At 43.7% G+C, this 27,312-nt stretch overlaps 1 long non-coding RNA gene and 2 pseudogenes across 3 annotated transcripts; 1 reads left to right on the top strand and 2 right to left on the bottom strand.

Annotated features, from left to right (window-relative positions):
* The first annotated feature begins 4,542 nt into the window (after nucleotides 1-4,542).
* LOC132376979 (uncharacterized) lies at nucleotides 4,543-13,861 on the top strand. 3 transcript variants are annotated; one of them, XR_009506490.1, is made up of 5 exons: nucleotides 4,543-5,342; nucleotides 5,523-5,583; nucleotides 11,551-11,724; nucleotides 11,882-11,928; nucleotides 12,638-13,861. It is a non-coding gene; the product is annotated as an uncharacterized LOC132376979 (long non-coding RNA). The 3 variants fall into 3 exon arrangements; XR_009506491.1 differs by lacking the exon at nucleotides 11,551-11,724 and having other exon boundaries at nucleotides 5,527-5,583; XR_009506489.1 differs by lacking the exon at nucleotides 11,551-11,724.
* On the bottom strand, nucleotides 8,349-9,066 carry LOC132376649 (RING finger protein 11-like; annotated as a pseudogene).
* Nucleotides 13,862-24,427: 10,566 nt separating the features above from the next.
* LOC132376650 (RING finger protein 11-like) lies at nucleotides 24,428-25,145 on the bottom strand (annotated as a pseudogene).
* Nucleotides 25,146-27,312: the final 2,167 nt, after the last annotated feature.

Raw genomic sequence — 27,312 nt, 5'->3', positions numbered from 1 at the left:
GGCCCTACTTCCTGTGTGTGACGCCGAGCCGTAGGATTGCGGGCAGGAGCCAAGTTCTCCATACAGTAAAGACCCCAGTGTGCCTTGGTTATAGTAATATACCTGGCTTCCTTCCTGGCAGGGAAGTGACAGGCGGCTATGCCCCTGATTTGTTCGTGGGCCTCCTGATCCAGCAGTTCCCTTGGCTCTGCCCCTGTCGTCAGCTGCCCCTAGGATAACTCTGAGCCCTAGCCACTTCTCTGGTAGATTTCCCTATTCCCCCACTACAGTCACACCTGAATAAGGCGACTCAGACCTTTCAGAGATGTGTCCTGAACCTCTTGTTTTCTGAAATACCTATCTGGTGGTTGTGAGACTTAAGGCCAGCGTCCCCGAGAGACTTTTTCTATTTCTCCTAGTAAACCTAGACTCCTCTTCTGTCACCTTCAACTCTACTCCAATTGTGTTCTTTCAACCCAGACCTCTGACCCTGCTTTTTACTTCTGCCATTTCATCCTCACTCCTGCTTCCTTTCCTAAATCCATACGTCTCTTTTGGCCTTCCTAGCCCTGGGCCAAGTTCCTTCCTCTTTGCTCAGTTTTTACCCCTTTCCTTCATTCTCCCATCCAACTTTCAGTCCTTCCTTTCTCACGCCCCAGTTAGCAGCATCTGAAAATTCGAAAGGTTTGTTACTCGTCTATTAATTGTATTCCATTTACTTATTCAGTTCTATACCTGTCTTACCTGTGTATGGAAGAACAGCTGGTAGCCAAGGTGGCACCAAGAATCCTAGCAGCTCTCACTTGACGTATCCGTAGTAGTCGGCAATTTCCATTTCGTTTTCCCTCTCGGTGAAAAATTGCAGCTTGCCCGAAGAGGTGTATCTGGCAGCATTCTCCCGTTGTTGTTGAGCCCGCCTCTTCATGGCCTCTCGCTCTGGCCTCTGCTCTTGTTCGATGGGCTTTGACATGACTGGCTCAGGCACGTTGGGTTCCCTCCATGGAACTCGTTGCTTGCTGAAGTCTTGGAGTAGAAATTGGGTTTGGAGCTTGGGTGGGGCCTGGCGCTTATTCACAGCAGGGGGAACAGGCTCCCGCTGGAGAGGAGGGCCAGATGAAGTTTTGGAGGGTGCAGGCCTAGGAGCAGCAGACTGAGGGACACGAGGCTGGGTGTGGTTGGTCCAAGCCGGTTGGGTTGGGTTGGTCACAGTTGGCTGAGCTGGTTTGGCGGGGCCTGGCAAAGAGGCAGGAGCTGGCTGGGATGAATTGACTGCAGCAGGTTGAGCTGAGTCAGTAGAACCAGGCTGGGCACGGTAAGCCCCAGCAGGCCGATGTGAGGCCAGAGACTGTGGCCTCCGAGGAGCGGGTCGAGCTTGAGGCTTGTCCCAGGCAGAAAAAGGCAGAGGTATCAACTTGACCTTCCCAGGAGGAGGCCGCTCATACTGGGCTGGAGATGGACACTCTGTTTCAGCACTGCTGTCTGGTTTCTGGGCTTGGACTTGCGTTTTCTCAGGACCCTTCCCCTCACGTGGGGTATGCCGCCATGGCTGGATAGCTGGGGGTGGCTGGGGGTCTTTGGGGTTGCTTGACTTTCCCAAGAGCCGACAGGAAGAGAGCCCAGTTTTCGTCTCATTCTTCTTCCCCAGCGCATGAAGAACCTTCACAGACTCCAGCATGCGCACGCCAAGGGAGGTTCGAGGCTTTTGAAAGCTCTGTTGGAGAAGCTCAGTTTGGTGTTCCTTTCGCTTCGTGTGGGGGATTGCTGGCTTCTCTTCTGCCTTGACTTTGTTCCCTGACTGCTTGTTCTCTTCAGCCTTGTTTCTCCCTCTGGTCCTTTTGGTCTTTTCCTGCCCGTGGCTCTTAGTTTTGCTGATCTTTCTGGATGCAGCTTTCTGAGGTTTGCCTTGAGAGTGCTTGGCCGTGTTCACAGGAGCCCTGTCACTGACTGCAGCGTGGCAGGTAACCACTTCTCCCCCTAACAGGCACTCTGGATTCTTTGGCTGGATTTTGGCCTTGGGAGCGCCACTGATAGGCTCAGAGGCTTTCTGTTTGTTCTTCCTGGGTTGATCAGAGGGAACCTTTATGACACTTGGCTTTTCCTGCACCTGATTCACCTTAATGGCTCTGGTGTCTTTAGCTTTGATCACGTTGGGACCTTGGGATTGATCAAGCTCTTTCAAAGGATTAAAGAGCTGGGGAAGGTGAATATCCTCCGCCAGTGTAGTAATGTCTGCAAGACCACTGCTAGGTTCAGTCCCATTTTCAAGTGTCCCTAGGTCCTGACGACTCCGGCTGTTCTCTCCCAGATCAGCATTTTCAGAACCAGGCTGCTCCTCTTGGCTGAGGGGATCGGTGCAGGCCAGCGGCTGGTGAATATCAGGGATTCCTAAAGGGAGTAGTGGAGGATCTTGGTTCTCTGTTGGGATCTGGTAGGCATCCAGAGGCTTTGAAAGCTTGGTTTTGATATCATCCACGTGCTTACTCTCTATTTGTCCCTGGCTTGGAGCTGGAGGCAGGGCCAGGAGACGCCTGGCACTCTGGACTGGAGCTGTCACTGAAATGTCCCCAAGTTCAGATGGTGGGTTACTCTCAAGTATGTGGCTGTTTCTGCTACTGCAGGACTTGGGGAGTTCTTGACTTTGTGTCACACAAAACGTCTGGCTTGGAGGTTGCAATCCCAGGGAATTTTTCATCACCAGGGGGGAGGTCTCCATCCCTACAAAGGGATCAAGGGAGAAGTCAGTCCCTGGTAAGTGAGATGCTCCCCCTAAACACCAACACAGCAGTCATGTACCTTTCAAGGGGTTCAGGGGCAAGATGGGCAAGGCATTTCTACTAACTCTTCTTAAGGATCATGGACAGTGCCCTATGCTACGAGGTAAGCGGTGACTGTTGTAATTCTTACTGGTGAGCCTTTCCTGTCACTGATTCTCGGCTCGCTTTGTATTTCATAGGACTGTTATAAGTCCAATACAAAATGAGTCTTATTTTTAAAAACCTGAAATGTTTTACAGAGCCTAGCATATTCTCATATAGGGTCCTTTCCATTCTCCCCACTCTCCCGAGAGGCCAAGAACACGTCACACCATGAACTAGGAGAGGGGGTAGAGCCCTTTCTGATGAAATACATCAGCAAAGACAGAGTCTTAGCCTGCTTGCTCTCTGGACAGGATCTCGGACCACAAGGTCTTCAATCCTGGTATAAATGAAGGAAGTGAGGACAGTTCAACTGGCACTCTCATAACAAGAGTTCTGAAACACCTTCCAAAGAGACTATAGCAGTAGATGAGGGAAGGGAGTGCTACAGTGTGGCAGTACAGGGGGAACGATCGGCTACAGCAGTGAAAAGTGTGGTACCGATTGGTGTGCTCTCGGGGTTCTTGTACATGTAGCATAGATGACCTCTACAGTGGCCCTCCCACCTTCCCACCTGCATTAGGTGTTCTTCTTTTTGTAATTTATGTTTATGTATTTATTTACTGTTTGAACTTATTTATTCTGCGTATTTATTTTTTTGGCTGCACTGGGTCTCTCATTGCTGTGCACGGGCTTTCTCTAGTTGGCGGCTAGCGGGGGCTACTCTTGGTTGCGGTGTGCGGGCTTCTCATCGCGGTGGCTTCTCTTGTTGCGGAGCATGGGCTGTAGGCACGTGGGCTTCGGTAGCTGAGGCTCACGGGCTCTAGAATGCAGGCTCCGTCGTTGTGGCACATGCGCTTAGTTGCTGCACGGCATGTGGGATCTCCGCAGACCAGGGCTCGAACCCGTGTCCCCCGCATTGCATTGGCAGGCGGATTCTTAACCACGGCGCCACCAGGGAAGCCCTAGGTGTTCTCATGTAGAGTCTAAAAACAGAGGGCACTGAGCGAAGGTAGTGGTTATTAAAGGCTCAGGATCTAAATTCTACCTGCCTCTACACCCCTTCCCAGCTGTCGATTTGACCCCATTTTTGAATGCCGACCTCATTCTTCAACTTTCTCTGGCGTTTGTTATACTCACCTTGAAAACTTGTTTCTGTGATGCGTTGAGCAGGCACAGGGTGGCAGACTGCAGAGGTGGAAGCTGGTGGTCGGATATTTGTGGGCTGAATCTCCTTCAGTCCCATTCCCATTTCTGGTTGCCCAGAGGCCCGACTTCCTGTGTATGACGCCGAGCCGTAGGATTGCGGGCAGGAGCCAAGTTCTCCATACAGTAAAGACCCCAGTGTGCCTTGGTTATAGTAATATACCTGGCTTCCTTCCTGGCAGGGAAGTGACAGGCGGCTCTGCCCCTGATTTGGAATCTGAGATGGTGTTCCCTGAGCAAGGCTGGCAGAAAGCGATGGATGTAGAGGGACCATGTTCTTGGCGTCTGAAGTTTTATCATACTGGGCTGCCAGAAACATGGAGGAGGCAGCTGTGTGGCGGTCAGTGAGTGCCAGAGTAAAGTCTCCGAGTGAAGAAGAATTCTTTTCAGTGCTTGCTGTGATGTCCCACTCAAGAACACCTGGATAGGAAGCAGCTGAAGTGGAGATCTGGCTGTGGTCCGTAACTCCAGATAACATAGTCGTGCTAGAATGTTGGTAAAGGTAGGCACTACCCATGAGTGTCTGGAAAGGGGTACCAGTAGCCGATGCCGAACTGACGGCAGGGGCAGAGACTCTGGAGAAGTTGCAGACGCTTCGTGTTAGGGAAGTTGCATTGCTACAACAGATTTTTAAGCAACAGAGCAATCCAGCCAAGTTTATATTTTAGAGAGAGAACATCTTCCATGTGGAGGATCAGTTGAAATAGAAGAGATTGTTAGAATTGTAGGGCGGTAGTATTCCAGGCAGGAGATGACGAATGCCAGACACCACCTAGTCACAGACATAGCTTTTGCAGAGATCAGCTACATGTTGTTGTTTTTTATTTACTCTCTCATATAATTTTTTTTAAGTCCTGGACCACAAAATACTGTGGCATCGTTGGAAAAATCTGAGACTCGATTCTAGTCTTTTTTCTGTTTGCCTGCTCTGCAGCTTGGGCTTACGTTCTCAAGCCTTACTTTTTCATTGTGAAATAAGAACGGTGCTACTTAACCCGAGAACTCCCCAGGCACATAGACCCGTGGCGTGTGAGGAGCAGTGAAGGAGAGAAGGAATGGAAGTGCTTTGGGGACCCCAAGAGCCCTTCAGAAACCGTTTGTTCTTTTTAATATTGAGCATTAAAAGTGAAGGCATTCCATTTGTTTCACTCAAAAACAAATTCTGTTCTTCTGATAGCCTGTTTTTTTTTTCCACTCCCTTTTTCTATAGTCAGATCAGTTCCTGATGGGCATTCTCCAGTCCACACTATTGCATCTGATTGGAGGCTATGCAAAATTTCCCAGAGACAATGAATTTTGACGGTATAGTAGTTAATTCTTTATAGTACGTTCCTGCAAAAACACTCTTTTCTTCAGAGTTTTTCCTTTTCAGGATAGTGGTAGTGTTGTGGTAACTAATAAAGGCTACTCTTCAGAAAATTGTATAACTCGTTTTTAGTGTATCTACTTCGCTTACTTAATTCCATATTCCCTGTTTTCTAGACAGACTTCTTGGTGTCCACTGTACCCATGGTTTCAACAGGACTGGCTACCTCATGTGCAGGTGAGTTGCCAACCCCAAGAGGCAGAGCATGTTTAAATTGTTCTGTTTACAATAGTAATGTAAGCTAATGTAAGCTGAATGCAAAAAATGCAGTCAGAGAAGTGTATGAAGTGGAAGGCAATTTTGCCCCCTACTCAGATGTTACCACCAGTAATAATTTAGCACATATTTTTTCAGACGTAAAAAATGCAGATATAAGCATATACAATGGTCCCTTGGTATCTGCAGGGGGATTGGTTTTAGGACTCCCCATGGATCCGAAAATCCTCGGATGCTCAAGTCCCGTATGTAAAATGGTGTAGTACAGTCGGGCTTCCATATCTGCAGGTTATGGAACCGTTGGATATACAGAACTGACTGTACCTGTGATTTAATGGTATAGTGTTTTAGACATTCTGGTTTATAATTTAATATATGGAGGACATCTTCGTCTGACAATATTTGGAGACCTCATTCTTATTTATTTATTATTCTTTTTTTTCCTCCAAATTTGCTTTATGTAGTTGGATATAAATAAATGAGCACAAACTTAAGCAAGATACATGTAACAATTTAATAGAACCTGATACTCTTAATTCTTTCAGTGTTTCTCCAACTCATCATGGGGCTCGTAAGAAAAGTAACCAACATGGATACTACTACAGTTGAATGTCAAATCTTTAAGTGCTTAGGACATACTAAATCCTTGTATAATGCACTTATGAGGAACCCTTCAAGAGACTTGTGTTTTGTATGTAGCAAAAAGTGTTAAGAGTCAAATATTCAACTCAGTATAAAATAATAAGAAACACTTCTGATTTGTTAGGTTGAGATTGCTTCTCCTTTTACTAATGAATGATTGTTTTAGCTGTAAGATCACTGAGCTGAACAAATATGTCACCTTGGAGTACATAAGGAAAAATAAACACATGCTAAATGGGTAAAACATTACAACTACATCTTTACTAGACCATCTCTACTAACGCTTCAGAAGCTTAGAGATTTAGAGTGTTCTTACGTTAATTGCAAGAAAAATAGAAAGAGAGAAATTCCTTCTTTTTTGAGATCACAGCTGTGAAGTCGTGATTATACAAATTCTTCACTTGTGTGCAAAACATGAAACACATTTCTCTTAATTCTCCCTGCTTAGAATTGTCAGTCAACTAGCAGGACTTTCCTTCCAAGAAACAAGAGACTGAGATGTGTTTTATATAACTTCAGTAACCTCAGCACTACAGTAAGAAGACATGCAGTATCCTTTTGCTGTGCTTCAAGACAACAGGGAAGGAGGTCACAGGAAAGAAGAAATCAAAATGGTTACAACTGAGAAACTTTTCTCAGTGTAACCATGGTGCCACTTTCATTTTTACATAAGCATGGTGGCATAATTCAAGCTCAATACATCAGAATTCTTAATATTTAAAATTTACCTTGACTTTTAATTATCACCATGTTAACAACCAAAATAATTTGACGAAACTCATAAGAAAGGGTAATGTTAAACCCCACTTTACTAGAGTTAGTTTCTGGACACATTAGCTCATTTTTTTTTATAGAAGAGGGACAGTGAATCTCAGTTGGCTTACAAGCTAGGAGATCACTTTGAATTCTGCATTTCTTAACTGCAAACAGATATAGCACTTGTAACAGGTTATAACTGGTTTTCAGCTGGTTTTCAAGCACAGAGCCAGCCCCAACAGTAATAGTACACTATTGAAAAAGACCTAAGGCAATGAATTCCATTTCCAGTGGAAAGAAAGAATCGTATGGTCTTGGACAAACAATTCTGATGGTTTACTTAACAGTCACTTAGTAGTTCTTCCTTGCTCATAGAACTTTATGACTTTTTTGAGGAGTGAAGCATTCAGCTTGAGTGGATAAATCCTTGTTAGGCTAAGACAATCATTATCATATCCCTCTTTGCCATGAATTGTCTTATGAATGGTCATATCAGTCTGTTTTGGCAAATGAGTAATTAAGGGAAGGCTGTTATTGTGCTTATGAGAATGATATTTTTCTCTGAGAAAAGATAAATAGGCATTAGGAAAATGACCATTTGGGCTCTTTTTCTGCTTCCTCCTTGTTTTGTGAGAATATGATATTTGGTTTTACAGCAGCCATCTTGTGACCCTGAGATGATCATATGCCAATAATGACAAATGGTAGATTAGAAAGAACCAGCAAAGACAGAAAACAGCAACGTCAGTAGTAACAAGAATCACAGCAAAAGAACAATGGGACCTTAACTTGTGGAGTTCCTATAAAGTAAAAAATATAAGTGCTCTATGTTTATTCTAAAACAAAAAAAGAACTATGCAAACCAGCTTAAAACTCCTTTTTTTGTGCCAGTGTTCTAAAATGTGGCTTTTCATAAAACCTTGACCCAAATGCCAGCAACTTCAGAAAAGAATTTGGGTAGGGGGAAGAAGAAAGTTATCTCACTTAGGAAAAACAACCACTATCTTTATCCTAATCTTTGGCACACAGTTGAAACATATACAGCTGCTGTAACACTTTACACAATTCCTATGTACTGGAGGAATAACAAGATCTAAATAACAATTATATTTTTCAACACTGGGTGAAGGCTTTACATAAAAATACCATCCTCCTTTTTCCCCCTAAATTTCTAAAATATCACGTGCTTTTCCCCAACATCTGCAGCCGTTCAGGAATTTTTAGGAAACTTTCATGCATGATCTTAATTCCTAATCCCTGGCTCTTTGGGCTCAACCACAAAAGATCAAAACCACCAAAAATGATGGTTCACTTGAAGTCAGGTGAGAGACACTGGCTCAGTTAGTCTCGTAGGACAAAAGCAGTGCTGCATCAACTGTCTCCATGCAGGAGGGGCACGTGAAGGATCTCATCAGCCAGTCATCTGTACAGCCCAGGTGATCTGCATACACAGCAGAAATCAAATTGGGTTCTCATAAACAAAGTGCATCATACAGATCACACACTCCCCGATCTTTTTTTTAAATATTTGTTTTATTTTATTTATTCATTTATTTGGTTGCGCCGGGTCTTAATTGCAGTCGGTGGGCTCCTTAGTTGTGGCATGCAAACTCTTAGTTGCGGCATGCATGTGGGATCTAGTTCCCTGACCGGGGAACGAACCCGGGCCCCCTGCGTTGGGAGTGTGGAGTCTTTAGCCGCTGCACCACCAGGGAAGTCCCCCGGATCCTTTTTTCTGATCCATTTCTTCCAGGGTCATAAACTCCTTCAGGCTGATCCTGTATGAGGCCTATTCTTTGAGCTATCCTAATTTGCTCCTCTCAGCTGAGGTGCTAGGCGAGTCTGACTAGGTGTTGGATGAGAGACCAAAACTGGAACTTGATCCAGATATGGCAGCAGCAGCTCCTGATCCAGCTCCGTCCCCTTGCCAAAGCTAGCCCAGTCGGATTGAGACTTGTGAGGCAGGGAGATGTCATCCGAAGTGGGGGACTTAAGGCAGTTCCCCATCTTCCGGGGCTTGAGTGTGTGATCTGTGTGCTGTTTTGACAGTCTCCCAACCTCATTCTTTTTTTTTTTTTTTTTTTTTAATTAGTTTATTTATTTATTTATTTTTGAATTTAAAAAATTTATTTATTTTTTATACAGCAGGTTCTTATTAGTTATCTATTGTATACATATTAGTGTATATATGTCAATCCCAATCTCCCAATTCATCTCACCACCACCGACCCCCGCCCTGCCCCGCTTTCCCCCCTTGATGTCCATACGTTTGTTCTCTACATCTGTGTCTCTATTTCTGCCTTGCAAACCGGTTCTTCTGTACCACTTTTCTAGATTCCACATATATGCATTAATATATAATATTTGTTTTTCTCTTTCTGACTGACTTCACTTTGTATGACAGTCTCGAGGTCCATCCACGTCTCTACAAATGACCCAAGTTCGTTCTTTTTTATCGCTGAGTAATATTCCATTGTATATGCGTACCACATCTTCTTTGTCCGTGCACCTGTCGATGGGCGTTTAGGTTGCTTCCGTGACCTAGCTATTGTGAATAGTGCTGCAGTGAACATTGGGGTGCATATGTCTTTTTGAATTATGGTTTTCTCTGGGTATATGCCCAGTAGTGGGATTACTGGGTCATATGGTAATTCTATTTTTAGTTTTTAAGGAACCTGCATACTGTTCTCCATAGTGGCTGTATCAGTTTACATTCCCACCAGCAGTGCAAGAGGGTTCCCTTTCCTCACATCCTCTCCAGCATTTGCTGTTTGTAGATTTTCTGATGATGCCCATTCTAAGCGGTGTGAGGTGATACCTCATTGTAGTTTTGATTTGCATTTCTTTAATAATTAGTGATGTTGAGCAGCTTTTCGTGTGCTTCTTGGCCATCTGTATGTCTTCTTTGGAGAAATGTCTATTTAGGTCTTCTGCCCATTTTTTGATTGGGTTGTTTGTGTTTTTAATAGTGAGCTGCATGACCTATTGATATATTTTGGAGATTAATCCTTTGTTGATCGGTTTATTTTTTTTTTTAAGGCTGCATTGTTCCTTTGCTTACTGATGAACATGTACAAGTCAGAAGTTTTTGATATTATAAAACATCAAAGTAATGAACATTCCTGTGTGAACATCTTTGAATATATATGCTTTGTCTCAGTTAACTTCACTCAGAATGGGACTTCTGCATCAAGGAGTTTATGCCCTTATGCTTTTTGTGGGTGTTGCTACACTGTACCAATGTATGGTTGTTCATGCAGGAAACACGTATTGAGCATCTGTTATGTTTAAGCACTGTGCTGGGTGCTAGCAAAAAGACTTGAGAAATTTTGTGAGTGAGGAGACTTGACCTGCCTGCCCTTTGTGAATTCTAGCAGTCCAGAGAGGGAATAGCTATTCAAGAATCACACTCTGCATGTAGAATTACAACTCTGACAGGTGCCAAGGAGAGGGACATGGTACCATGAGAGCATATTTTAGGGAGGATTTGATCTCATCATGGAGATTAGAGAAGGTTTAGGGATGTTTCAGCTGATATCTGAAGGATGAGTAGGTATTAACCAGATAGGGACGTTGGGGAGAGATTTCTGAGCATAAGGAATAGCAAAAGACCCTCTAAGAGGAAAGCATATGCTGTGTTGGAGGAACTGGCCAGGAAGGTGGGGCCGTTGGGGGAGCATGTCATCATAATGGAGCTGCAAGTGTGGGTAGGAGCTCGATCGTGCAGGCTTATGTTTAAGGTTTCAGACTTGAAGAGTAATAGAAAACCATTGAACTATTTTTGTTGAAGGTGAGTGTGTGGAACATACCCAATTGCATTTTCAACCTATCGTTTTGCTACCGAGTGGAGAATACACTGCAGGGAGAAAGAGTGGAAGCGAGGAAGCAAGTTAGGAGACTTGTGTAGAAATTGGGCATAATGGTGGCTTGGACCAGGGTATGGTGGTCATTTTGGTGGAAAGATGTGGACAGATTCTAGAGGTATGTAGGCAGTATCATTGTCAGCACTGGTGGTGGGTTGAGGATGAGGGTGAGGGAGAAATAGCTGTCAGTGATGGTGATTCCTAAGTTTCTGGCTCCTATGGTTGGTTAGATAGGGTTTTTTAGATATGATGTTAATATTTGTCCTAATTTGTCTTTTGTTATTTGTTGGTTCTTGATGAATACTCTTGTCATATTAAGTCTCCTGTTTTTAGTGTACAAAGCATTTTGACCGAAACTGACCGTTGTATGTTATCAGATAACTTTTTAACATCTGCCAGTTTGGTCCTGTATTTTATTCTCTTTCATTTATTGATTAAATTGTTGTATTAATGTAAATAACTATATTAATAGATTTTCTAAAGTTGCGTTATCCTTGCATCCTTGGTCCTTGGAATAAAGCCTGTTTTTTTTTTGTTTGTTTGTTTTTTTTTTTGGCTGTGTTGGGTCTTTGTTTCTATGCGAGCGCTTTCCCTAGTTGCGGCAAGCGGGGGCCACTGTTCATCGCGGTGGGCGGGCCTCTCACTATCGCGGCCTCTCTTGTTGCAGAGCACGGGCTCCAGACGCGCAGGCTCAGTAGTTGTGGCTCACGGACCCAGTCGCTCCGGGGCATGTGCGATCTTCCCAGACCAGAGCTCGAATCCGTGTCCCGTGCATTGGCAGGCAGATTCTCAACACTGCGCCACCAGGGAAACTCCGGAATAAAGCCTTTTTGTAGTCATGGTATATATCATGCTTTAATAATTATTGATTAGATATGCTGATATTTTCTTAGGATTTTTCTATCTGTATTTGTAAAGCACAATTGGACCTTTTTTTGCAAAAACTTGATTTTCTTTCCTTTTTATTTACAAATGACTCGAATTTTGTTGTTTTGTAGATATTTGATTGATGTAGAAGGCATGTGGCCAGATGATGCAATTGAATGTAAGTATAAGGGTTGTCACTACTTTTCCCTTGTTATAAAATTTGAAGGGAGAAATGTAAGGGAATTTCTCAAATTTTGGAAAAATAGAAAAGTCTGTAATTCATTTGTTCTGACATACGATAACCTTTTACCAAAAGTTTATAAAGGGATGTATCTGGAAATAGCAAGATATAATAGCCTGAATAATTAGTCAGTGGATTTCAGCATTTTTTTTTCTTTTTTAAATTTATTTAATTAATTAATTTACTTTTGATATTATATCCACTGCCCCACCAAGGAAGTCCCTTTTTCTTCCTTCCTTCTTTCCTTCCTCCCTTCCTTCCTTCCTTCCTTTAAAGCTCCAAGTCATTTAAAATACATGACTTCTTACTAAAAATCTCCAGTTCATAGAACCAAGGGGTTTATAACTTCTCCTTTAAAAGTGATATTCCTGGGACTTCCCTGGTGGTCCAGTGGTGAAGACTCTGCGCTTCCAATGCAGCAGGCGTGGGTTCAACCCCTGGTTGGGGAGCTAAGATCCCACATGCTGCGCAGCCAAAGAACTTTTTTTCAAAAGTTATATTCCTGTATTATTGACTTTAGTGGTTTAGATTTTTTTTTTAATGTTTAGAAGATTTCAGTTTCTTTACCAGGAACAAACAAAACGTAATGTAAAACTAGTTTTGCAGAAACGATTTCCATCATTCTCTTCTTCCCTTTCTCCTGCAGACTGGTGTTTTATCTTTACAAGTTCTCCGTCATTCCATAAGAAAGCTGCTCGTCTTCTGGTTTCATAAGAGATGGTGAACAGTGGTAAAATATCCAGTTGACCGAAATTTCTAGAGTACACTTCAGGGAGCGAGTGATGGGGTGGAATGTTGGGGCAGAGTGAGAGATACAGATTCTGGTGAGACTGAGAGTCATGCACAAAAATTACTGGGCTGTGGTGAAGGGAGAACAAAACTAAATCAGGTTCCTGCTGGTGGACAGGAAGCCAAGATGAAGAAGAATGGTGCGTAGCTGGGCAGTGTAATTAGGCCCCTAAGTGCTGTGTCTCCTGATAGTAATTATGAACAGAAACCAAATAATAGTTACTAATAACATGGAGGTGACCAATCCTTGAGAGCTGAGGCAGAGAGAAGGAAAGATGGCATTATGCCTTGTCTCTGGTGCCTTGAGTTTCCCAGGCTGGTTTGTGACCAATCTTGGGTGAAATCATAACTAAGTCATTTCTGCTAAGGTGATCAGCTTTCGTGGGGTCCTTTCTCTGCACTCTGTCCAATGGTAAAGCCCACTGGTTTATGCCTCCTGGAAAACAGTTATTCCAAAGCAGTATAAGTGAAGCATTGATGAAACAGCCATGAAGAGCATGTTTCCACATGGCCTCGCACCACCTTTTCAAAGTGCTGTAAAACTTTTTTCATCCAAAAATCAGTAACAGAAAAGGATTGGGATCAAATCCCGTACAGAGGTAGTGTAAGAAAAAAGAGAATAAGGAGCAGAATAGCATGTCTTCAGACAATAAAATCAAGTTGGAAAAGACAGGTCCACAAAACAGATCAAAACTGTAACCTATTATTTCAAAGTGGGCTAAAAGATGTTAGGAAAAACAATGCGAAAGATGAAAGAACATGGATCGAGGAGGGAATGGGAAGTTATTGTTTAGTGGCTATAGAGTCTCTGTTTGGGATGGTGGAAAAGTTCTGGAAATGGTAAATGCTGATAAATGCCACCTATGGGTGTTTGGTTTTAGTTGATCTTCTTCCATGAAAGGGTTTGGAGAGATTCAGAAGCTATGCTGCTGCCTCCATCTTTCTGATGTCCTGCTCAATCTTTTGACATAATTATTTTGAATTTGCACAGTGGTGATGGTTGCACAGCATTGTGAATGTATTTAATGTCACTGAATTGTATACTTGAAAATGGTTGAAATAATAAATTTTGTTTTATGTATATTTTACCATAATAAAAAAAAGATGAAAGAACAGCATAAACCAGAATTAGGTAAGATGATAGAACTCAAGACAGAATTCAAAATAAAAGAAAAAAGTTTCAGAAATGAGGACTAAATTTAAAATAATACAAGAGTGGGGACTTCCCTGGTTGTCCAGTGGTTAAGAATCCACCTTGCAGTGCAGGGGATGCAGGTTCGGTCCCTGGTTGGGGAACTGAGATCCCACATGCTGCAGGGCAACTAAGCCCGCACGCCGCAACTACTGAGCCCACGTACTCTGGAGCCCACGCGCCACAACTGGAGAGCCCACGAGCCACAAGGAAGAGCCCACGCACTGCAACAAAGAGCCCACGTGCTGCAACTAATACCCGACACCTCCAAAAATAAATAAGTTAATTAATTAAATAAATTAAATAAAATAATACGAGTGAATGAACATAATGGATAATGCCTTAAGAGAAACAAACAAGAAGAGGAAAAAAATTTTTTAAATCAAAAAGAAGATAAAAAGAATTTTAGAGAAATGGCAAACATAACAGATAGGCAAGAAAGAGTCAGGACAGCTCTGAAAAGAGAAATATAAATACGTATAAGGGGCTTTCCTGGTGGTGCAGTGGTTAAAAATCCTCCTGCCAATGCAGGGGATATGGGTTCGATCCCTGGCCCAGGAAGATCCCACATGCCATGGAGAAGCTAAGCCCGTGAGACACAACTACTGAGCCTGTGTGCCACAACTACTGAAGCCCACGCGCCTAGAGCCCGTGCTCGGCAACACGAGGAGCCACCGCAATGAGAAGCCCGCTTGCCGCAACTAGAGAAAGCCTGCGCACAGCAACAAAGACCCAAAGCAGCCAAAAATAAATAAATAAATACATTAAAATATATATATATATATATATATATATACGTATAAGAATCTGTTATACCATAAAAGTGACATTTCAAATCAGTGGGACAGATTAGTCAATAAGTTGTGATACATAAATGTTGGGGTATAAATATTTCTCTGGAAGGATCCACAGCACGGCCAAAGCAGATGTCTCTGAGGAGGGAAATGTGTGGCTGGGGAATGTGGGGAAAAGGGTCACTTTTCATTGAATACCCTTGTGTACCTTTTCTAGTGTTCTGTCATGTGAATCTATTACCTCTGAAGTTTGCCTGAGTTCAAACCCCAGTTCCCCCAATTGCTAGCTCTTAATCTAGGGCAAACTCTTCACACTCTCCAAGCCTCTTAATCTGTGAAGTAAGGTCAGTAACTCAGCCTGGTGCTGCCTGGCACAGAATAAACTCTCAAAAAATGGACATTATTAGTGAAAAAAACCCAAATGCCCATCAGTGGATGAATGGATTTTTTAAATGTGGTGGATATGTGAAATATTATACAGCCATAAAAAGGAATGAAGTACTAACACATGCTACAACATGGACGAACTTGAAAACATTATGCTAAGTGAAAGAAGCCAGAGACAGCGGTCACATTCATTTGTATTATTTCATGAAATGTCCAGAAAAGGCAAAACCATAGCAACAGAAAGCAAATTAATGGTTGCCAGGGCTGAAGGAAGAGGGGATGAAGAGTGCCTGCTCATGCTTAAGGGGGCTTCTTTTTGGGGTGATGAAAACGTGATGGGTTAGATGCCGGTGATGGTTGCATAGGCTTGTGGATGTACTAAATGACACTGAATTTGCAGTTTCAGAAGGTGAATTTTATGGCATGTGAATGACATCTCAAAAAAATAATTTTGAAAATGAAAATTGCCCATTTTCCCATAGTCACTATCCACTGTCTCCATCTCTCCCTTCTCCCCACTGCATTCCTTTTCACGCCCAGCCCTGCCGCTCTCTCCCATCGTCACTCCCTCGAGCTGCCCCACGAGGCCTCCCAGGGAGCCTCTGAACCCCTGGGCGCCTGCGTCCTGTGGCTGTTGGAGCTGCTGCCCAGTGCGCGTGCCCCCACCACTCTCACCCGTGAGAGTGGACGCTTCCGTCGGATTTTTTCTCATGCGTTTCAGTAGATGGTGATGTTTACAAAAGGCGGCACGTGCCCTGCTCAATGGAGGAAGCCCCTCAAGTTAATATTTAGGCGCGTGCAGAAGTTTGATCTCGTCCACCAGTAACCTCAGGATGCTGTGCTCTGAAAGCCAGGTTGGCCGCCTACGGGCATCTGCAAATACAGAGGACTTCAGAGGCATTTGGGCCTCAAATTGAGTCCTTGTACCTCCACATGGGATGTGACCTCAGCCCTTTGCTGCACCTCTGTAAGTGAAGTGGCACAGGAATACCGGCCTTGCCTGTCTTTGCCAAGGTTAACTGAAGAGCGCATTCGCTCCCCTCGTGCTTAGGTGTTGAGTACATCGTGATTTACATACCAGGCCCTATTCGTGGGCCTCCTGATGCAGCAGTTTCCTTGGCTCTGCCCCTGTCGTCAGCTGCCCCTAGGATAACTCTGAGCCCTAGCCACTTCTCTGGTAGATTTCCCTATTCCCCCACTACAGTCCCACCTGAATAAGGCGACTCAGACCTTTCAGAGATGTGTCCTGAACCTCTTGTTTTCTGAAATACCTATCTGGTGGTTGTGAGACTTAAGGCCAGCGTCCCCGAGAGACTTTTTCTATTTCTCCTAGTAAACCTAGACTCCTCTTCTGTCACCTTCAACTCTACTCCAATTGTGTTCTTTCAACCCAGACCTCTGACCCTGCTTTTTACTTCTGCCATTTCATCCTCACTCCTGCTTCCTTTCCTAAATCCATACGTCTCTTTTGGCCTTCCTAGCCCTGGGCCAAGTTCCTTCCTCTTTGCTCAGTTTTTACCCCTTTCCTTCATTCTCCCATCCAACTTTCAGTCCTTCCTTTCTCACGCCCCAGTTAGCAGCATCTGAAAATTCGAAAGGTTTGTTACTCGTCTATTAATTGTATTCCATTTACTTATTCAGTTCTATACCTGTCTTACCTGTGTATGGAAGAACAGCTGGTAGCCAAGGTGGCACCAAGAATCCTAGCAGCTCTCACTTGACGTATCCGTAGTAGTCGGCAATTTCCATTTCGTTTTCCCTCTCGGTGAAAAATTGCAGCTTGCCCGAAGAGGTGTATCTGGCAGCATTCTCCCGTTGTTGTTGAGCCCGCCTCTTCATGGCCTCTCGCTCTGGCCTCTGCTCTTGTTCGATGGGCTTTGACATGACTGGCTCAGGCACGTTGGGTTCCCTCCATGGAACTCGTTGCTTGCTGAAGTCTTGGAGTAGAAATTGGGTTTGGAGCTTGGATGGGGACTGGCGCTTAGTCACAGCAGGGGGAACAGGCTCCCGCTGGAGAGAAGCGCCAGATGAAGTTTTGTAGGGTGCAGGCCTAAGAGCAGCAGACTGAGGGGACACGAGGCTGGGTATGGTTGGTCCAAGCCGGTTGGGTTGGGTTGGTCACAGTTGGCTGAGCTGGTTTGGCGGGGCCTGGCAGAGAGGCAGGAGCTGGCTGGGATGAATTGACTGCAGCAGGTTGCGCTGAGTCAGTAGAACCAGGCTGGGCACGGTAAGCCCCAGCAGGCCGATGTGAGGCCAGAGACTGTGGCCTCCGAGGAGCGGGTCGAGCTTGAGGCTTGTCCCAGGCAGAAAAAGGCAGAGGTATCAACTTGACCTTCCCAGGAGGAGGCCGCTCATACTGGGATGAGGATAGACACTCTGTTTCAGCACTGCTGACTGGTTTCTGGGCTTCGACTTGAGTTTTCTCAGCACTCTTACCCTCATGTGGGGTATGCCGCCATGGCTGGATGGCTGGGGGTCTTTGGGGTTGCTTGACTTTCCCAAGACCCGACAGGAAGAGAGCCCAGTTTTCTTATCATCCTTCTTCCCCAGCGCATGAAGAACCTTCACAGACTCCAGCATGCGCACGCCTAGGGAGGTTCGAGGCTTTTGAAAGCTCTGTTGGAGAAGCTCAGTTTGGTGTTCCTTTCGCTTCGTGTGGGGGATTGCTGGCTTCTCTTCTGCCTTGACTTTGTTCCCTGACTGCTTGTTCTCTTCAGCCTTGTTTCTCCCTCTGGTCCTTTTGGTCTTTTCCTGCCCGTGGCTCTTAGTTTTGCTGATCTTTCTGGATGCAGCTTTCTGAGGTTTGCCTTGAGAGTGCTTGGCCGTGTTCACAGGAGCCCTGTCACTGACTGCAGCGTGGCAGGTAACCACTTCTCCCCCTAACAGGCACTCTGGATTCTTTGGCTGGATTTTGGCCTTGGGAGCGCCGCTGATAGGCTCAGAGGCTTTCTGTTTGTTCTTCCTGGGTTGATCAGAGGGAACCTTTATGACACTTGGCTTTTCCTGCACCTGATTCACCTTAAAGGCTCTGGCATCTTTGGCTTTGATCCCGTTGGGACCTTGGGATTGATCAAGATCTTTCAAAGAACTAAAGAGCTGGGGAAGGTGAATATCCTCCGCCAGTGTAGTAATGTCTGCAAAACCACTGCTGGATTCGATCCCATTTTCGAGTGTCCCTAGGTCCTCACGACTCAGGCTGTTCTTTCCCAGATCAGCATTTTCAGAACCAGGCTGCTCCTCTTGGCTGAGGGGATCGGTGCAGGCCAGCGGCTGGTGAATATCAGGGATTCCTAAAGGGAGTAGTGGAGGATCTTGGTTCTCTGTTGGGATCTGGTAGGCATCCAGAGGCTTTGAAAGCTTGGTTTTGATATCATCCACGTGCTTACTCTCTATTTGTCCCTGGCTTGGAGCTGGAGGCAGGGCCAGGAGACGCCTGGCACTCTGGACTGGAGCTGTCACTGAAATGTCCCCAAGTTCAGATGGTGGGTTACTCTCAAGTATGTGGCTGTTTCTGCTACTGCAGGACTTGGGGAGTTCTTGACTTTGTGTCACACAAAACGTCTGGCTTGGAGGTTGCAATCCCAGGGAATTTTTCATCACCAGGGGGGAGGTCTCCATCCCTACAAAGGGATCAAGGGAGAAGTCAGTCCCTGGTAAGTGAGATGCTCCCCCTAAACACCAACACAGCAGTCATGTACCTTTCAAGGGGTTCAGGGGCAAGATGGGCAAGGCATTTCTACTAACTCTTCTTAAGGATCATGGACAGTGCCCTATGCTACGAGGTAAGCGGTGACTGTTGTAATTCTTACTGGTGAGCCTTTCCTGTCACTGATTCTCGGCTCGCTTTGTATTTCATAGGACTGTTATAAGTCCAATACAAAATGAGTCTTATTTTTAAAAACCTGAAATGTTTTACAGAGCCTAGCATATTCTCATATAGGGTCCTTTCCATTCTCCCCACTCTCCCGAGAGGCCAAGAACACGTCACACCATGAACTAGGAGAGGGGGTAGAGCCCTTTCTGATGAAATACATCAGCAAAGACAGAGTCTTAGCCTGCTTGCTCTCTGGACAGGATCTCGGACCACAAGGTCTTCAATCCTGGTATAAATGAAGGAAGTGAGGACAGTTCAACTGGCACTCTCATAACAAGAGTTCTGAAACACCTTCCAAAGAGACTATAGCAGTAGATGAGGGAAGGGAGTGCTACAGTGTGGCAGTACAGGGGGAACGATCGGCTACAGCAGTGAAAAGTGTGGTACCGATTGGTGTGCTCTCGGGGTTCTTGTACATGTAGCATAGATGACCTCTACAGTGGCCCTCCCACCTTCCCACCTGCATTAGGTGTTCTTCTTTTTGTAATTTATGTTTATGTATTTATTTACTGTTTGAACTTATTTATTCTGCGTATTTATTTTTTTGGCTGCACTGGGTCTCTCATTGCTGTGCACGGGCTTTCTCTAGTTGGCGGCTAGCGGGGGCTACTCTTGGTTGCGGTGTGCGGGCTTCTCATCGCGGTGGCTTCTCTTGTTGCGGAGCATGGGCTGTAGGCACGTGGGCTTCGGTAGCTGAGGCTCACGGGCTCTAGAATGCAGGCTCCGTCGTTGTGGCACATGCGCTTAGTTGCTGCACGGCATGTGGGATCTCCGCAGACCAGGGCTCGAACCCGTGTCCCCCGCATTGCATTGGCAGGCGGATTCTTAACCACGGCGCCACCAGGGAAGCCCTAGGTGTTCTCATGTAGAGTCTAAAAACAGAGGGCACTGAGCGAAGGTAGTGGTTATTAAAGGCTCAGGATCTAAATTCTACCTGCCTCTACACCCCTTCCCAGCTGTCGATTTGACCCCATTTTTGAATGCCGACCTCATTCTTCAACTTTCTCTGGCGTTTGTTATACTCACCTTGAAAACTTGTTTCTGTGATGCGTTGAGCAGGCACAGGGTGGCAGACTGCAGAGGTGGAAGCTGGTGGTCGGATATTTGTGGGCTGAATCTCCTTCAGTCCCATTCCCATTTCTGGTTGCCCAGAGGCCCGACTTCCTGTGTATGACGCCGAGCCGTAGGATTGCGGGCAGGAGCCAAGTTCTCCATACAGTAAAGACCCCAGTGTGCCTTGGTTATAGTAATATACCTGGCTTCCTTCCTGGCAGGGAAGTGACAGGCGGCTCTGCCCCTGATTTGGAATCTGAGATGGTGTTCCCTGAGCAAGGCTGGCAGAAAGCGATGGATGTAGAGGGACCATGTTCTTGGCGTCTGAAGTTTTATCATACTGGGCTGCCAGAAACATGGAGGAGGCAGCTGTGTGGCGGTCAGTGAGTGCCAGAGTAAAGTCTCCGAGTGAAGAAGAATTCTTTTCAGTGCTTGCTGTGATGTCCCACTCAAGAACACCTGGATAGGAAGCAGCTGAAGTGGAGATCTGGCTGTGGTCCGTAACTCCAGATAACATAGTCGTGCTAGAATGTTGGTAAAGGTAGGCACTACCCATGAGTGTCTGGAAAGGGGTACCAGTAGCCGATGCCGAACTGACGGCAGGGGCAGAGACTCTGGAGAAGTTGCAGACGCTTCGTGTTAGGGAAGTTGCATTGCTACAACAGATTTTTAAGCAACAGAGCAATCCAGCCAAGTTTATATTTTAGAGAGAGAACATCTTCCATGTGGAGGATCAGTTGAAATAGAAGAGATTGTTAGAATTGTAGGGCGGTAGTATTCCAGGCAGGAGATGACGAATGCCAGACACCACCTAGTCACAGACATAGCTTTTGCAGAGATCAGCTACATGTTGTTGTTTTTTATTTACTCTCTCATATAATTTTTTTTAAGTCCTGGACCACAAAATACTGTGGCATCGTTGGAAAAATCTGAGACTCGATTCTAGTCTTTTTTCTGTTTGCCTGCTCTGCAGCTTGGGCTTACGTTCTCAAGCCTTACTTTTTCATTGTGAAATAAGAACGGTGCTACTTAACCCGAGAACTCCCCAGGCACATAGACCCGTGGCGTGTGAGGAGCAGTGAAGGAGAGAAGGAATGGAAGTGCTTTGGGGACCCCAAGAGCCCTTCAGAAACCGTTTGTTCTTTTTAATATTGAGCATTAAAAGTGAAGGCATTCCATTTGTTTCACTCAAAAACAAATTCTGTTCTTCTGATAGCCTGTTTTTTTTTTCCACTCCCTTTTTCTATAGTCAGATCAGTTCCTGATGGGCATTCTCCAGTCCACACTATTGCATCTGATTGGAGGCTATGCAAAATTTCCCAGAGACAATGAATTTTGACGGTATAGTAGTTAATTCTTTATAGTACGTTCCTGCAAAAACACTCTTTTCTTCAGAGTTTTTCCTTTTCAGGATAGTGGTAGTGTTGTGGTAACTAATAAAGGCTACTCTTCAGAAAATTGTATAACTCGTTTTTAGTGTATCTACTTCGCTTACTTAATTCCATATTCCCTGTTTTCTAGACAGACTTCTTGGTGTCCACTGTACCCATGGTTTCAACAGGACTGGCTACCTCATGTGCAGGTGAGTTGCCAACCCCAAGAGGCAGAGCATGTTTAAATTGTTCTGTTTACAATAGTAATGTAAGCTAATGTAAGCTGAATGCAAAAAATGCAGTCAGAGAAGTGTATGAAGTGGAAGGCAATTTTGCCCCCTACTCAGATGTTACCACCAGTAATAATTTAGCACATATTTTTTCAGACGTAAAAAATGCAGATATAAGCATATACAATGGTCCCTTGGTATCTGCAGGGGGATTGGTTTTAGGACTCCCCATGGATCCGAAAATCCTCGGATGCTCAAGTCCCGTATGTAAAATGGTGTAGTACAGTCGGGCTTCCATATCTGCAGGTTATGGAACCGTTGGATATACAGAACTGACTGTACCTGTGATTTAATGGTATAGTGTTTTAGACATTCTGGTTTATAATTTAATATATGGAGGACATCTTCGTCTGACAATATTTGGAGACCTCATTCTTATTTATTTATTATTCTTTTTTTTCCTCCAAATTTGCTTTATGTAGTTGGATATAAATAAATGAGCACAAACTTAAGCAAGATACATGTAACAATTTAATAGAACCTGATACTCTTAATTCTTTCAGTGTTTCTCCAACTCATCATGGGGCTCGTAAGAAAAGTAACCAACATGGATACTACTACAGTTGAATGTCAAATCTTTAAGTGCTTAGGACATACTAAATCCTTGTATAATGCACTTATGAGGAACCCTTCAAGAGACTTGTGTTTTGTATGTAGCAAAAAGTGTTAAGAGTCAAATATTCAACTCAGTATAAAATAATAAGAAACACTTCTGATTTGTTAGGTTGAGATTGCTTCTCCTTTTACTAATGAATGATTGTTTTAGCTGTAAGATCACTGAGCTGAACAAATATGTCACCTTGGAGTACATAAGGAAAAATAAACACATGCTAAATGGGTAAAACATTACAACTACATCTTTACTAGACCATCTCTACTAACGCTTCAGAAGCTTAGAGATTTAGAGTGTTCTTACGTTAATTGCAAGAAAAATAGAAAGAGAGAAATTCCTTCTTTTTTGAGATCACAGCTGTGAAGTCGTGATTATACAAATTCTTCACTTGTGTGCAAAACATGAAACACATTTCTCTTAATTCTCCCTGCTTAGAATTGTCAGTCAACTAGCAGGACTTTCCTTCCAAGAAACAAGAGACTGAGATGTGTTTTATATAACTTCAGTAACCTCAGCACTACAGTAAGAAGACATGCAGTATCCTTTTGCTGTGCTTCAAGACAACAGGGAAGGAGGTCACAGGAAAGAAGAAATCAAAATGGTTACAACTGAGAAACTTTTCTCAGTGTAACCATGGTGCCACTTTCATTTTTACATAAGCATGGTGGCATAATTCAAGCTCAATACATCAGAATTCTTAATATTTAAAATTTACCTTGACTTTTAATTATCACCATGTTAACAACCAAAATAATTTGACGAAACTCATAAGAAAGGGTAATGTTAAACCCCACTTTACTAGAGTTAGTTTCTGGACACATTAGCTCATTTTTTTTTATAGAAGAGGGACAGTGAATCTCAGTTGGCTTACAAGCTAGGAGATCACTTTGAATTCTGCATTTCTTAACTGCAAACAGATATAGCACTTGTAACAGGTTATAACTGGTTTTCAGCTGGTTTTCAAGCACAGAGCCAGCCCCAACAGTAATAGTACACTATTGAAAAAGACCTAAGGCAATGAATTCCATTTCCAGTGGAAAGAAAGAATCGTATGGTCTTGGACAAACAATTCTGATGGTTTACTTAACAGTCACTTAGTAGTTCTTCCTTGCTCATAGAACTTTATGACTTTTTTGAGGAGTGAAGCATTCAGCTTGAGTGGATAAATCCTTGTTAGGCTAAGACAATCATTATCATATCCCTCTTTGCCATGAATTGTCTTATGAATGGTCATATCAGTCTGTTTTGGCAAATGAGTAATTAAGGGAAGGCTGTTATTGTGCTTATGAGAATGATATTTTTCTCTGAGAAAAGATAAATAGGCATTAGGAAAATGACCATTTGGGCTCTTTTTCTGCTTCCTCCTTGTTTTGTGAGAATATGATATTTGGTTTTACAGCAGCCATCTTGTGACCCTGAGATGATCATATGCCAATAATGACAAATGGTAGATTAGAAAGAACCAGCAAAGACAGAAAACAGCAACGTCAGTAGTAACAAGAATCACAGCAAAAGAACAATGGGACCTTAACTTGTGGAGTTCCTATAAAGTAAAAAATATAAGTGCTCTATGTTTATTCTAAAACAAAAAAAGAACTATGCAAACCAGCTTAAAACTCCTTTTTTTGTGCCAGTGTTCTAAAATGTGGCTTTTCATAAAACCTTGACCCAAATGCCAGCAACTTCAGAAAAGAATTTGGGTAGGGGGAAGAAGAAAGTTATCTCACTTAGGAAAAACAACCACTATCTTTATCCTAATCTTTGGCACACAGTTGAAACATATACAGCTGCTGTAACACTTTACACAATTCCTATGTACTGGAGGAATAACAAGATCTAAATAACAATTATATTTTTCAACACTGGGTGAAGGCTTTACATAAAAATACCATCCTCCTTTTTCCCCCTAAATTTCTAAAATATCACGTGCTTTTCCCCAACATCTGCAGCCGTTCAGGAATTTTTAGGAAACTTTCATGCATGATCTTAATTCCTAATCCCTGGCTCTTTGGGCTCAACCACAAAAGATCAAAACCACCAAAAATGATGGTTCACTTGAAGTCAGGTGAGAGACACTGGCTCAGTTAGTCTCGTAGGACAAAAGCAGTGCTGCATCAACTGTCTCCATGCAGGAGGGGCACGTGAAGGATCTCATCAGCCAGTCATCTGTACAGCCCAGGTGATCTGCATACACAGCAGAAATCAAATTGGGTTCTCATAAACAAAGTGCATCATACAGATCACACACTCCCCGATCTTTTTTTTAAATATTTGTTTTATTTTATTTATTCATTTATTTGGTTGCGCCGGGTCTTAATTGCAGTCGGTGGGCTCCTTAGTTGTGGCATGCAAACTCTTAGTTGCGGCATGCATGTGGGATCTAGTTCCCTGACCGGGGAACGAACCCGGGCCCCCTGCGTTGGGAGTGTGGAGTCTTTAGCCGCTGCACCACCAGGGAAGTCCCCCGGATCCTTTTTTCTGATCCATTTCTTCCAGGGTCATAAACTCCTTCAGGCTGATCCTGTATGAGGCCTATTCTTTGAGCTATCCTAATTTGCTCCTCTCAGCTGAGGTGCTAGGCGAGTCTGACTAGGTGTTGGATGAGAGACCAAAACTGGAACTTGATCCAGATATGGCAGCAGCAGCTCCTGATCCAGCTCCGTCCCCTTGCCAAAGCTAGCCCAGTCGGATTGAGACTTGTGAGGCAGGGAGATGTCATCCGAAGTGGGGGACTTAAGGCAGTTCCCCATCTTCCGGGGCTTGAGTGTGTGATCTGTGTGCTGTTTTGACAGTCTCCCAACCTCATTCTTTTTTTTTTTTTTTTTTTTTAATTAGTTTATTTATTTATTTATTTTTGAATTTAAAAAATTTATTTATTTTTTATACAGCAGGTTCTTATTAGTTATCTATTGTATACATATTAGTGTATATATGTCAATCCCAATCTCCCAATTCATCTCACCACCACCGACCCCCGCCCTGCCCCGCTTTCCCCCCTTGATGTCCATACGTTTGTTCTCTACATCTGTGTCTCTATTTCTGCCTTGCAAACCGGTTCTTCTGTACCACTTTTCTAGATTCCACATATATGCATTAATATATAATATTTGTTTTTCTCTTTCTGACTGACTTCACTTTGTATGACAGTCTCGAGGTCCATCCACGTCTCTACAAATGACCCAAGTTCGTTCTTTTTTATCGCTGAGTAATATTCCATTGTATATGCGTACCACATCTTCTTTGTCCGTGCACCTGTCGATGGGCGTTTAGGTTGCTTCCGTGACCTAGCTATTGTGAATAGTGCTGCAGTGAACATTGGGGTGCATATGTCTTTTTGAATTATGGTTTTCTCTGGGTATATGCCCAGTAGTGGGATTACTGGGTCATATGGTAATTCTATTTTTAGTTTTTAAGGAACCTGCATACTGTTCTCCATAGTGGCTGTATCAGTTTACATTCCCACCAGCAGTGCAAGAGGGTTCCCTTTCCTCACATCCTCTCCAGCATTTGCTGTTTGTAGATTTTCTGATGATGCCCATTCTAAGCGGTGTGAGGTGATACCTCATTGTAGTTTTGATTTGCATTTCTTTAATAATTAGTGATGTTGAGCAGCTTTTCGTGTGCTTCTTGGCCATCTGTATGTCTTCTTTGGAGAAATGTCTATTTAGGTCTTCTGCCCATTTTTTGATTGGGTTGTTTGTGTTTTTAATAGTGAGCTGCATGACCTATTGATATATTTTGGAGATTAATCCTTTGTTGATCGGTTTATTTTTTTTTTTAAGGCTGCATTGTTCCTTTGCTTACTGATGAACATGTACAAGTCAGAAGTTTTTGATATTATAAAACATCAAAGTAATGAACATTCCTGTGTGAACATCTTTGAATATATATGCTTTGTCTCAGTTAACTTCACTCAGAATGGGACTTCTGCATCAAGGAGTTTATGCCCTTATGCTTTTTGTGGGTGTTGCTACACTGTACCAATGTATGGTTGTTCATGCAGGAAACACGTATTGAGCATCTGTTATGTTTAAGCACTGTGCTGGGTGCTAGCAAAAAGACTTGAGAAATTTTGTGAGTGAGGAGACTTGACCTGCCTGCCCTTTGTGAATTCTAGCAGTCCAGAGAGGGAATAGCTATTCAAGAATCACACTCTGCATGTAGAATTACAACTCTGACAGGTGCCAAGGAGAGGGACATGGTACCATGAGAGCATATTTTAGGGAGGATTTGATCTCATCATGGAGATTAGAGAAGGTTTAGGGATGTTTCAGCTGATATCTGAAGGATGAGTAGGTATTAACCAGATAGGGACGTTGGGGAGAGATTTCTGAGCATAAGGAATAGCAAAAGACCCTCTAAGAGGAAAGCATATGCTGTGTTGGAGGAACTGGCCAGGAAGGTGGGGCCGTTGGGGGAGCATGTCATCATAATGGAGCTGCAAGTGTGGGTAGGAGCTCGATCGTGCAGGCTTATGTTTAAGGTTTCAGACTTGAAGAGTAATAGAAAACCATTGAACTATTTTTGTTGAAGGTGAGTGTGTGGAACATACCCAATTGCATTTTCAACCTATCGTTTTGCTACCGAGTGGAGAATACACTGCAGGGAGAAAGAGTGGAAGCGAGGAAGCAAGTTAGGAGACTTGTGTAGAAATTGGGCATAATGGTGGCTTGGACCAGGGTATGGTGGTCATTTTGGTGGAAAGATGTGGACAGATTCTAGAGGTATGTAGGCAGTATCATTGTCAGCACTGGTGGTGGGTTGAGGATGAGGGTGAGGGAGAAATAGCTGTCAGTGATGGTGATTCCTAAGTTTCTGGCTCCTATGGTTGGTTAGATAGGGTTTTTTAGATATGATGTTAATATTTGTCCTAATTTGTCTTTTGTTATTTGTTGGTTCTTGATGAATACTCTTGTCATATTAAGTCTCCTGTTTTTAGTGTACAAAGCATTTTGA

This window comes from Balaenoptera ricei, chromosome 13, assembly GCF_028023285.1.
Source record: "Balaenoptera ricei isolate mBalRic1 chromosome 13, mBalRic1.hap2, whole genome shotgun sequence".
Taxonomy (NCBI): domain Eukaryota; kingdom Metazoa; phylum Chordata; class Mammalia; order Artiodactyla; family Balaenopteridae; genus Balaenoptera; species Balaenoptera ricei.
This window is presented reverse-complemented; position numbering and strand designations above follow the sequence as displayed.